The sequence below is a fragment of the Pristiophorus japonicus genome, chromosome 11 (genome assembly GCF_044704955.1).
Source record: "Pristiophorus japonicus isolate sPriJap1 chromosome 11, sPriJap1.hap1, whole genome shotgun sequence".
In the NCBI taxonomy this organism is placed as follows: Eukaryota; Metazoa; Chordata; class Chondrichthyes; family Pristiophoridae; genus Pristiophorus; species Pristiophorus japonicus.
Genome location: NC_091987.1, coordinates 90,340,430 through 90,353,809, shown reverse-complemented (window position 1 = coordinate 90,353,809; position 13,380 = coordinate 90,340,430). Strand labels below are relative to the sequence as shown.

The window sequence follows — 13,380 nt, the reverse complement described above, 5'->3', positions numbered from 1 at the left end:
CCTATTAGAAAGTACATTTACATCGTGGCTGAGAAATTCGAATGCACCAAAAATGGGTGGAAGGGTTGGTACCAGTCGGCAGATATTGGGAATAGTAGCAACACCGACTGGGGTGAGGGCATGGTCAAGGCCACGATTGGAGGGGGTGGGGGAGGATGTTGGAGCTACCCTTATGAACATCCATAAAAGGTTACTGTACGAGATAAAAGTTCACAGGGTTGGGGGTAATATATTAGCATGGATAGAGGATTGCCTAACTAACAAAGAACAGAGAGTGGGGATAAATGGTTCATTCTCTGGTTGGCAACCAGTAACTAGTGGGGTGCTGCTTGGATCAGTGCTGGGACCCCAACTATTTACAATCTATATTAATGACTTGGAAGAAGGGACAGAGTGTAACGTAGCCAAGTTTGCTGACAATACAAAGATTGGAGGAAAAGTAATGTGTGAGGAGGACACAAAAATCTGCAAAAGGACACAGACAGGCTAAGTGAATAGGCAAAAATTTGGCAGATGGAGTATAATGTTGGAAAGTGTGAGGTCATGCACTTTGGCAGAAAAAAAATCAAAGAGCAGGTTATTATTTAAATGGAGAAAGATTGCAAAGTGCCGCAGTACAGCGGGACGTAGGGGTACTTGTACATGAAACACAAAAGAATAGTATCCATGTATAGCAAGTGATCAGGAAGACCAATAGTATCTTGGCCTTCATTGCAAAGGGGATGGAGTATAAAAGCAGGGAAGTCTTGCTACAGCTATACAAGGTATTGGTAAGGCCACACCTGGAATACTGCGTGCAGTTTTGGTTTCCATATTTACGAAAGGATATACTTACTTTGGAGGCAGTTCAGAGAAGGTTCACTAGGTTGATTCTGAGGATGAGGAATTTGACTTATGAGGAAAGGTTGAATAGGTTGGGCCTCTACTCATTGGAATTCAGAAGAATGAGAGGTGATCTTATCAAAATGTATAAGGTTATGAAGGGGCTTGACAAGGTGGATGCAGAGATGATGTTTCCACTGATGGGGGAGACTAGAACTAGAGGGCATGACCTTAGAATAAGGGGCCGCCCCATTTAAAACAGATGAGGAGAAATTTCTTCTGAGGGTTGTAAATCTGTGGCATTCGTTGCCTCAGAGCTGTGGAAGCTGGGACATTGAATAAATTTAAGACAGAAATAAACAGTTCCTTAAACGATAAGGGGATAAGGGGTTATGGGGAGCGGGCGGGGAAGTGGAGCTGAGTCCATGATCAGAACAGCCATGATCATATTGAATGGCAGAGCAGGCTCAAGGGGCCGTATGGCCTAATCCTGTGCTTATGTTTCATGTGTAAATACACCATAAGAACATAAGAATTAGGAGCAGGAGTAGGCCATACGGCTCGAGCCTGCTCCGCCATTCAATAAGAGTTTCACATGGAAATCAGGAAGTTGCTGTCCAATTTTTTTCCCCTGCTCCTCCACTAGCTTCACCACACTGGTACCTTGTCGAGAGATTCAGCAGTCAATCACATGAAGGGCATGAAGATGCAGTAGATCGCCACTAAACAAGCCAGAAAAAGTTAGGGCCTGTCATTCAAGTTGTCATGATAAGTATTAATTAAACTCTCTGGCAATGAAAGTGTATTTTTACAAGTATGAAGTCTCATTCCTTCAGATTTTAATTATTGTTGGGGATTAAAAAACATTTGAAATAAATGATTCTTTCTGTCTTTTATCTGATGGTCTGATCATGGGCTCAGCTCCAATTCCCTGCCCACTCTCCATAAACCTTTACTCCCTTACCACTCAAAATTCTGTCTGCCTCCACCTTAAATATATTCAATGACCCATCTCTCTGGGGCAGAGAATTCCACAGATTTACAACCCTCATGAAATTCCACCTCATCTCACTTCCAAAACAATGCCCCCTAGTTCTAGATTCCCCCATGAGTGAAAACATCCTCTCTGCATCTACCTTGTCGAGCCCCCTCATTTGGCCCAAGTTTCGGATCTCCGGTAGAGCGGCGCACCTCAGAGAGGCCTGCCTATTTTCTAGAACTCAAAAAGCGCCCAAAACTTACCTCGCGATTCTCCGATATCTGTAGGCCCATTTCCAGCTCAGCGCGGCGCAGCAGGAGCTGCTCTGGGCGGAGCAAACGCCGTTCTGAGCAAGCAGTGCCGGCAGGGGGGCGGGGCTAGGGCCCAGCGTCATTTTGAGTGCCGGCAGCGTTGCACATGAGCGTTGGAGCGTGCGCGCATGTGCAATGGCACACAAACATTGGCAATCAGCCTTCTTTAAAGGGTCATGCAGAAAAGTGATTTTTGGATGTGTGGAGCTGTGCAAAGCCTTCTGACTGATTTTTTGCGCCTGAAGGAGTGCTGTTAGCAGTACTGTGGAAGAAATCAGCTGCTGGAATCAGTGAGTGCTGTTTGTTGCTGCTAAACTTCCAGAACAAGTGCTGCATAGGTGCATGCAAAATAAGGACTGTGTGTTTTGAAAAATCAGAGTTTCAATTCAATAGAGCAATGGAACAACGTCCACGACGAACGAAGAATTTCTTGCATGAGGAAGTGGAGACACTAGTTAATGTGATTGAGCAGAGATGGCAGGAGCTGGATACCAGCAACAGAGGTCGCACAAAGAAATGAAGAAACGCTGGAACCTAGTTGCAGAAGATTACTGCGCAATGGTGCATACCATGAGATCTGGAAGCCAATGTAAAAAGAAATGGCACAACCTTGGTCAAGTGGTTAATGTAAGTAATATTTTCATTTTTCAATGGAATCGCAATTGTAAATGTGACCATCTGTATATGTCCCACCCTGCAGAAAGACACACTCCGTAAAAAGTTATATTTTAATCTTTGCAGAAGAAAGTGGCCCACGACAAAAGGGAAAGAACTCGAATAGGAGGAGACGGGCCAAAGCTGCATCCACTGACACCCTTGGAACAGTGGGTCGCTGCTTTGATGAGTCGTACCTGGAGAAACGCAATCAGTACTGCACAAGCTGGGCCCACACGCGAGGGAGAGGGAAAGTCCTGAAAATGCATTGTGGCCCTTCAAAATCAACCTGCTGCCTGGCCTGCTATGTGTAAGAGTACTCATACCATGTGCTTTGATTTTGCACACCAATCTCTTGTGTGGGACCTTGTCAAAAGCCTTTTGAAAGTCCAAATATACCACATCCACTGGTTCTCCCTGGTCCACTCTACCAGTTACACCCTCAAAAGATTCTAGAAGATTTGTCAAGCATGATTTCCCTTTCATAAATCCATGCTGACTTGAATCGATCCGGTCACTGCTTTCCAAATGCGTTGCTATTTCATCTTTAATAATTGATTCCAATATTTTCCCCACTACTGATGTCAGGCTAACCAGTCTATAATTACCCATTTTCTCTCTCCTCTTTTTAAAAAGTGGTGTTACATTAACTACGCTCCAGTACATATGAACTAATCCAGAGTCAATAGACTGTTGGAAAATGATCATCAATGCATCCACTATTTCTAGGGCCACTTCCTTAAGTACTCTGGGATGCAGCCCATCAGGCCCTGGGGATCTATCGGCCTTCAATCCCCATCAATTTCCCTAACACAATTTCCTGACTAATAAGGATTTCCTTCAGTTCCTTCTTTTCGCTAGACCCTTGAACCCCTAGTATTTCCGGAAGGTTATTTGTGTCTTTCTTAATGAAGACAGATCCAAAGTATTTGTTCAATTGGTCTGCCATTTCTTCGTTCCCCATTATAAATTCACCTGATTCCGTCTGCAAAGGCCCCAGCACCGATCCCTGCGGCAACCCACTAGTTATTGTTTGCCAGCCGGAAAATGACCCATTTATCCCGACTCTCTGATTTCTGTTAGTTAGCCAATCCGTTATCCATGCTAATATATTACCCCCAATCCCGTGAACTTTCATCTTGTGCCGTAACCTTTTATGTGGCACCTTATCGAATGCCTTCTGGAAATCCAAATACACCGCATCCACTGGTTCCCCCTTATCCACCCTGCTCATTGCATCCTCAAAGAACTCCAGAAAATTTGTCAAACATGATTTCCCTTCCATAAAACCATGACCACTCTGCTTGACTAAATTATGCTTTTCCAAATGTCCTGCTACTGCTTCCTTAATAATCAACTGCAGCATTTTCCCAATTACAGAGGTTAGGCTAACTGGTCTATAGTTTCCTGCTTTCTGCCTGCCTCCTTTTTCTTTAAAAATAGGGGCGTTACATTTGCAGTTTTCCAATCCGCTGGGACCTCCCCAGAATCTAGGAAATGTTAGTGGATGCATTGGTTGTCATCTGCAGCCACTTCTTTTAAGACCCTAAGACTCCACCTTTAGTCCCATTATTTTACTGAGTGCTTCGTCTTTAGTGACAGTGATTGTTTTTAGTTCCTCACTCTCTTATAGCCCCTTGATTACCCATTATTGGGATGTTTTTAGTGTCTTCTACCGTGAAGACCGATGCAAAATATTTGTTCAAAGTCTCTGCCATTTCCCTGATCCCCATTATTAATTCCCCAGTCTCATCCTCCAAGGGACCAACATTTACTTTAGCCACTCTCTTCCTTTTTATATACCTGTAGAAACTCTTACCATCTGTTTTTATATTTCTTGCTAGTTTACTTTCATCATCTATCTTCCCTCTATTATTTTTTTTAGTCGTTCTTTGCTGGTTTTTAAAAAGTTTTTCCAATCCTGTGGCCTCCCACTAATCTTGGCCACTTTATAGGCCATTGTTTTCAATTTGATACCATCCTTTATTTCCTTAGTTAGCCATGGATTGTTATCCCTACTCTTAAAGTCTTTCCTTTTCATTCAACAAAAATATATTTGAGTTATGAAATATCTCCTTAAATGTCCACCACTGCTCATCAACCATCTTACACTTTAATCTATTTTTCTAGTCCACTTTAGCCAACTCTGTCTTCATACCGGTGTAGTCTCCTCTATTTAAGCTTGGGACATTGGTTTGAGATCCAACTTTCTCACCCTCCAACTGAATTTGAAATTCAACCATGCTGTGTTTTATGTATGTAATAACTCGATAGACTGAATACTGTAAATTAACACAGGTACAAACCTGGCTCTGCTTTATTAGGGCCCAAAGTGATCACATTACATGATGGCTTACCTTTTATACCTGGGCAGCACACACACGTGTACAGCCCAATGACCTCCAACAGTGGCACCACCTGGTGGCTAGTAACCCCAAGCATACATACATGACACTATGATCACTCTTCCCTAGAGGATCATTTACTGAGAGATCATTTATTAATCCTGTCTCATTACACAGTACCAGATCGAGATAGCTGCTCCCTGGTTGGTTCCACAAACACCAGGGTTTTTTTTTAAACTCTCCTCTAAAATAGTTGCTAAAATAGTAAACACATAAACTGGGATTGAAAAACATGGCATCCTGTGAACATTTGTGATCAGTCTATTTGCAGAACGCATTCAGAAATATGTAAATGGCCTGATCATCTGATGCCAGCAAGGTAAAGACGTTACCATGATTCTTATCCACTTATCAATAGCGCCCCTAAAAGAGCATTTTTTAAAAAGCAGAATCACCTCAATAAAAATGATGTTGACTGGGAATTATGTATGGATAAGTGCTTACCGTCCCTCCCAGTGTTTACTAGGCTAGTGGTAGCACTTTCATTTTAGTCAGAGATCATGGGTTCAAGCCATACTCCAGGCTAACATTTCAGTGCATTACTGGGGTGTGCTACAATGTCAAACAGTTTTCCAGGTATGACATTAAAACAAAGCAATTTTACAGAAATAACATAAACCAAAGCTCCATCTGCCTGTCCAGGTTGACGTGGAAGATCTATTGCACCTTTTTAAAGAGAGGGGTTCTCCCAGTGCCTTCGTAAATCAACTACACCAACATATTTGAACCACTGGGATATGTTGAAGACCTGTATTATATAAAAGCAAATGCTTTACTATTCCTTCACAAGAGGAAAAGCCTCCTTCATAAATCATAGTGCACCCATTAATAATTTCTGTGAGCAGTAAACAGCCAAGCTTGCATCACATCTAAAGTTATCATTCAGCTTCTATATTTTAAGAAAAACACACCAACAGGAAACACATTTTAAATTTTTCAAAAAAGTTGAATTATCTTCTAATTATTCAGAATTCTCCCAATCTTATTTCTAAAAAAAATTAAGTGCCTAACAAACAGAAAAACTATTGTAGGATCACCAATCATTGCCTGTTACTATAGGGAGCAAGAGATTCCCTGCTAAACATCAAAATGATTTATTTTACAGTGTATGAGTGCTGTTCCTCACAGTTATCTGAATAGCAAATGGGTTTAAATACCAATGGCAGTTGATTCCAGAAAGCTTAAACACTGAGAATATTTTTCACACAATGAACTTCGAGTCAACTATTTCATGCAGCAGACTAATGCTGTATTTGTGTGAAAGCTTAAAAGAACAGAAACATCTTTAACTATAAGCAACAGACGTCTGATCAGTTGGGCTCATGCAAGACAACAAGAAAAAAAATGAGGGCCCTGAAATTCCGATGTTCCAGGTCCGAAAGAAGTTCCTACGGACCCGGGAAGGCATCGGAAAAGCCGCTCGCTGGAAACCAACATTTCCGATCGGTCAAGTTTATGGTCTTGACAGATGGCCGCATCTTAAGAGCTAGGGCACTTGCAGGGTAAGATTTCCAATATTTACGAATATCTTGCCCTGCAAATGTCCTTTAAAATCCTGTGCCAGAAAAAGCAGGTGTATAGCCTACTTTTACAGGTGCAAGTGGTTAAAAATACACATACAAATAAAAAATAAAAAGTTATAAAAGCACTTTTTGCGTTTAAAAACCCTCCTACTACGGTAAATTTATTTTAAGTATTAATAAAAGTTTTTTTTTTAAATCGGCAAACTTTTTTTTTTTAACAACTTTAATTTAAATGCATGTTAATTGTGTACTTTATTTTCTATTTTTTATTGGTTTTTAAGTGTTTGGGCGGGGTGGGGGGGGGGGGGGTTCTCATTCATAGCAATAGGAGTTCCATACTTACAGAACTCCTATTGCTATGAATGAGAAACTAAACTGTACCTGATTGGCTGCTGTCACTAGATCCCGCCCTGCGCACGTCCCCACGTGCACGAGCTGCGCGCGCAGTCGCCTCAGGCTCAGAAGTTCTGACAGTCGCAGCAGCAGCAGGGTAGTGCGGGAAGACGTCGTACGTAATTTCAGGGCAAAGATTTCTTTTCCTGAGCGAGTTTGTTAATAAAACTTGCTATTTGTTCAAGCCAAGGCTTCCTTTAGAGACACTGAAAAAAAATGTTCAAAAGAATCTTTTTTTGAACTGTTAAATTCTTGTTTCTTGCTTTATTTCTTAAACTACACAACAAAATTAGCAGTGAAGCTTTAAAAAAGGTAGCAAATACTCTCAATCATACCAGCAAAGTGTACTTACATCCAGTGTCTACAGACAGGTTCAGTCCTCATAGAACATAAGAATTTAAGAAATAGGAGCAGGAGTAGGCCATTTGGCCCCTCGAGCCTGCTCCGCCATTCAATAAGATCATGGCTGATCTAGGATACACAATGGGACCATATTCTGTCAATCAAAAGACCATTCAAATCAGGTGATTTCGGTTGCGGGTCACAACCCCGCTGCTGGCTCTGTCCCACTCTGGAAAATGATTTTCCATTGATAAGGGTTTGTTAAGCCAGCCCAGCACATTTGCCAGTCCAATTAGAGGAAGGGGGTCTGGTGATGTCATTTCATGACGTGACATCAGCCAGTTTCCTTAAAAGGGACCATGTCTAAATTTATCGTGACATTTGTGCTGTCAGTGTTCTACAGCATTGAGGTGATGCAAACACTGACACGCACAGCACAGATGCACAGGGCTGGACCCAGGTTCTCCCATGACTCCCTACATAGGCTTATGAGATAGTCACAGCACGCAGGGAGGTCCTCTTCCCTTTCGATGGGCAGAAGACACCTCCCCAGGTCTGAATGCACATTGCAGAGGAGGGCACAAGCAGCGATGTGGTCAGGAGGATTTCGGTGCAGTGCCGCAAATGCTTCATTGATCTCAGTAGATCACGAAGCGTTAGTACAAAGCCACACTCAACCTCATCCTGCTGAGCCTCTCATTACATCCCCATCACTCTGCCTTCCCTACCCTACTTCTGGACATCCTTCTCACATCAATTTACCTTGCACCTCCACCCATCCCTCTCTATCTATATTATCAAATCCCCATTGCACTAGCCACCGCTCACACTCACCCTCTTCCTAGTGCAATCATACCAACCAACAGACCACAAGGGTAGGCACTTGAGCATTTTATTTAATGTTCATGTAAAGGTTCTGTTAATGTGCTGTCAAACATTGAAACCTTTATTTTCAACACTTTGCATTCTTGGACAGATGTGTGTTCACCTTTGGACTTGCAGCGAATGGTGAGACATAACAGTATCCCCCACAATGGTGATGAGCGTGAAAGGAATGGGTTGGGCATTGTCGGGATGATTATAGGGTGTTGGTGGGGGGTGATGCCAATCTGGTGCACCATGTGGCAGCCAGGGTGTACAGTGTCAAATGATGTAAATCTGCCCATGGTGAGGCCATCTTTGGCCTCCCGGGCAGCAATGTGGTCGGGTGCTGATGCCCTGTGTCCTGTGCAGCATCTGATTGTTGCAGAGTTGTTGCTGGTGCTGCTGGTGTTGAGGTTGATCATGGTGGGATTCTGAAGACCAAGTTAAGAGAGTATTAAGAGCACCCATGCTGATGGAATAGATGGCATCTGAAATAGAGATGACTGAAGCGATCGATCAATGGTGAGAGGTAATGAGGTCAGACTGGATGGAGACTTGTGTAAAGATTTGCAGCATGGTGAATCAGTAGTGGAAATGCAGTGAGGAAGAGCTTGTGGCTGAGGGAAGATGTAATTTGAAGCCGTCAACTCAACTGCTGATTCAATGGCCACTGAACTCCCGCCTCAGCTCGACAGGCGTGATGCCCGAGCAGCGTGGACCCCATGGGCGAGCACGTAAATTCAAAAAGTGAGCTCAAATGTATTTTTAATGGTCTCTAAAAAAGGTCATAATTACCTGAATTGGGTCCCCCGCCGCTGCATGTCGGGTCTGCTCAGCGTTGACAGACCCAACATTGGGGAAGGCGTGTGACATCAGGTTCACAGCAGGATCACCACACACAGAAAAAAAAACACACTTTCCCACCCGACCCTCTACCGATCATGCCCGCTGATTCCCCAGAAAATCTCGGCCTGTGTGTTTAGTAACTTTAACTTTGACACGGAAAACACACCAGTTAAAGGGGAATTTAAGACCGTACTGAAGATCTGTATGGACAATTCCAAGTTACGCACTTCTAATTCTGCCCTCTTGAGCATCCCTGATTATAACCACTCAATCATTGGTGGCTATACCTTCTGTTGCCTAGGCCCCAAGCTCTAGAACTCCCTGCCTAAACCTCTCTGCTTCTCTACCTCTCTTTCCTCCTTCAAGACACTCCTTGAAACATACCTCTTTGATCAAGCTTTTGGTCACCTGCGCTAAATTATACTTGTGCGGCGCAGTGTCAAATTTTTTAATCTCATAATACTCCTGTGAAGAATCTTGGGGCGTTTCACTATGTTAAAGGCGGTTTTTGTTGTTGTACTGTGATTGTCCAGTTACACATTAAATCAAGTAATCAACCGTAACAATATCATTCTCATCACTCAATTTGCTTTCAGTCCCTGAACATGACTAATTCAATTTTTCAGTCTGAGACTTTAGGGTTAATTTCTGCAGAGGTGCTCTCATTTGTCTATTGTTAACTTCAACAGAAGAGTTGCAGAAATCCCAGAAACATATTGTAAGCACCACTTGTATAGGGATTCCGCAGCTCTTCCACTGAGCTTGCATAAAATTGTAAATCTACTCCTTTACAATTACTTTTAAAATCTACTTAATTTTATGTATTACTTATACACACATCCTTTATTTGTACCAGTTACTGATACAAAAGTCTGTAGATTTGTGACTAAAGCACCAATAACTTTCCAATTAACGTACTTGATCGTATTTGTAGATGGAATAATTTTACTTAATGATAATTAAATTTAAATGTCATTCATATATAACTTATTATATTATTGTACAGTAAAGATTCAACACCCAGTATGTTGATTAAAGTTAAAATTTAATGCGGTCATGGTCCCTTTAAGGATCCCAGCTTAAATCATGTCATGAATGACATCACCAGACCCTCTCCCCCTCCCCCTCCCCCTCCCCCTCCCCCTCCCTCTCCCTCTCCCTCTCCCTCTCCCTCTCCCTCTCCCTCTCCCTCTCCCTCTCATTGGGCCGGTAATATGCTGGGCGCATTTAATAGGCCCCATTAAGGCAAGTTCATTTTTCGACAGCAGGATGGAGCCAGCAGTGGGGTCGGGATCCGCCACGGACACTGGCCGCACCAGACCCACCAAGTTAAGTAAAATTCCAGTCCCAGTGTCAGACACATTGGGCTAAAATCTAAATTTAAAATAAATTAAGGTAAAATAAAACAACACCATAACCAAACCCTCACCTCCAGCTGCATTCAGAGGAGAAATGGGGGAAAAGATGTTACAACAATTTTCATCATTCCATAACAGCTTATGTGGTTATGTTAAGCCTTTTAATCATAATGTGACTTCAATGTCTACTAAGCTGTTGAGCCAGTGCTTACTAGGACACGTTTTAAAGTAAAGTAAAGTAATGCCACCATTGCAGACTTGAAACCAAGTCTTTCTTCTCTCAATCTGAACACATTGCTATTGCTTACATTGTCTAAGTTTCTCTTTATAGGTTGAACTGCTAAACGTTGTTCATTTCAACTCACCACAGAGAGTTTTCTTTCAATGTTGCATCCCCAGTGCAAGTCTATGGAATTAAGTTCCTGTAAAAGGAAAAGTGTTCATTAGCTGATAAATCTGTCAAGTATAATGTATACAATGATTTAATTTTATGGGCTACTTTTTCTCATTTTTGTGAATAAATGGCTAAACTTCTATGTTGTACAACTTAACTATTCAAAGTAAAAATGGTAAGCTTATATCATTTTACTGCAGATGAGTGTGTTATCTGGAAGAAAAGCACAGAGAATAATACCCTACATACTACTCAAGCAACGTAAATAATTAGTATTCTGTTCCTCCAGTTGTGGAATTCACAAAATATGAAACAGATTTATGAAATCTAATTTCACTGATAGGTATATAGAGGTCTGTCTGGAGTAATAACTACCGGAAATCACAAATTAGAGTTGGTCACACGTTTTGGCCCAATATGGTACCAGAACTAGAGGACACAGATTTAAAGTGATTGGCAGAAGAACCAAAGGCAACATGAGGAAAAACTTTTTTTACGCAGTAAGTAGTTATGATCTGGAATGCACTGCCTGAAAGGGTGGTGGCAGCAGACTCAATCGTGGCTTTCAAAAGGGAATTGGGTAAGTACCTGAATATGAAAAATTTGCAGGGCTATGGGGAAAGGGCGGGGAAGTGGGACGAGCTGAAGTGTTCTTGGAGAGGCAGTACGGGTTCAATGGGCCAAATGGCTTCTTTCTGTGCTGTAACCATTCTATGATTCTAACTCAGTATTAACCACTGTGAAGATCTACGAACTTCGCATCTTCAGAAAGAGCACCAAGATTAAGCATCATAATATAGAGAAGCTATAGGTGATCCATTAAAATGCCAATTGTTAAAAGTATTAACAGGGAAAGAAAGCAGTATTCATATAAATGAATATATTTCCAGATGCCAACTCAATAATCCTTAAAAGGGAACTGAAGGATATTTATGGGGGAGAATTAAAAATGGAAGTTGTTGCAGACATATGCCAGAAGCAATGTACTCAAAACAACCTTAAAAAATATATTGTAACTTGCAAGTAAGGTAGCACAAATTCAATAGCAAACTGATGCAAATTAGGTAAAGAAGAAAGGGTGGTAAACGAAGTATACCGCTGCAACAAATAACCATAATTCATATTAACCTCCTCCTATATCTAGAGATCAAACTTGGATTGAAAATAAGGGCAAGAAATGGTATAGGTAGTGAGCAATGTGGCAGAAGCCTTTAATTGACCATGAGGAGCAAATTGTACAATAGGAACATAGGAACATTAGTCGGCCATTCAGCCCCTCGAGTCTATTCCGCCATTCAATTCGATCGTGGTTGATCTGTATCTTAACTCCAATTACCCACCTAGATTCCATATCCCAGCACCTAGTGTGCTATTTTAATCAAATAATGTATTATCTACACCATGTGAAAGAATGAAGAATGAACTGTGTTACATCAACATGCCCACATACAATTATATATATATAATATACACACAAAACTGCTACATAGTTTGTAATTAAAGTACAAAACCCAAATGAATAACTGTGCTTGAGTATTAATAATGTACTAAGTGCTCTCTCCATCATTCGTGAACAATACAGTGTTCTTTAGGATGAAACCACAGGGCAAAGCATCACCATCCACAATTACATTAATTAACAGCCCTAAAATTCCGTCGGGATTCTACTGGGCTCCCACCTTAACCCTAGTGGGGCACCAACAGACCAGCACGAGACCAACACCACCCCCCCACTGGGAAACAATAATAATGGATGAAATTGGCCATTTATGCTGTTCTACTGCAGGTTTTGCTGCTCTCCTGCTGAAATTATGGAATTTCAGGGCCCCGGTATTCAACAAGGAGATCCTGAACAAGCAACTTTGCACTTAACTTAAGTAAACACATTTTAACACGACAACAGATGGTGTGGTAGTAAAAGCACAGGTACCAACCGCCACCACAATTAGAATCATAGGGAGTGAAATTCCACTGTCCCCCGTTTGGGGACGGTAACATCCGGGAGACGGGATATTTGGCGCCAGGTTCGCAAGTCCCGTCCCACTAGCTAAATTCGGGTTACTGTCCCCGAGGGGAAGTGGAGTACAAAATTACCAGCGCCGCGCCCAGGTTAAAAAGTCATTTGTGCCACGTTAGCCCCCAGGGGGGTGCTAATGGGAGGTGCAAACGATCCAATTTCTAGGCCATAGAATCTTAGAATGGTTACAGCACAGGTCATTCAGCCAGTCGTGCCCATACCGTCTCTCTGCAAGAGGCCTTTAGCTAGTCCCACTCCCCCACCCTTTCCCCATAGCCATGCAAATTTTTTCCCTTCAGGTACTTATCCAATTCTCTTTTGAAAGTCACAATTGAATCTGTCTCCACCACCCTTTCAGGCAGTGAATTCCAGATCTTAACCACTCGCTGCGTAAAAAAGTTTTACCGCATGTCGCCTTTGGTTCTTCTGCCAATCACCTTAAGTCTGTGTCATCTAGCTCTCGACCCTTCCA

General features: G+C 42.1%; 1 long non-coding RNA gene across 1 annotated transcript in view; it reads right to left on the bottom strand.

Moving 5' to 3' along the window:
* The window catches only part of LOC139275797 (uncharacterized), a 33,596-nt gene that overhangs the window by 18,157 nt on the left and 2,059 nt on the right, over nt 1-13,380 (bottom strand). The window contains exon 2 of the long non-coding RNA XR_011595757.1: nt 10,863-10,919. This is a non-coding gene — a long non-coding RNA (uncharacterized lncRNA). The remainder of the gene's footprint in view (nt 1-10,862; nt 10,920-13,380) is intronic.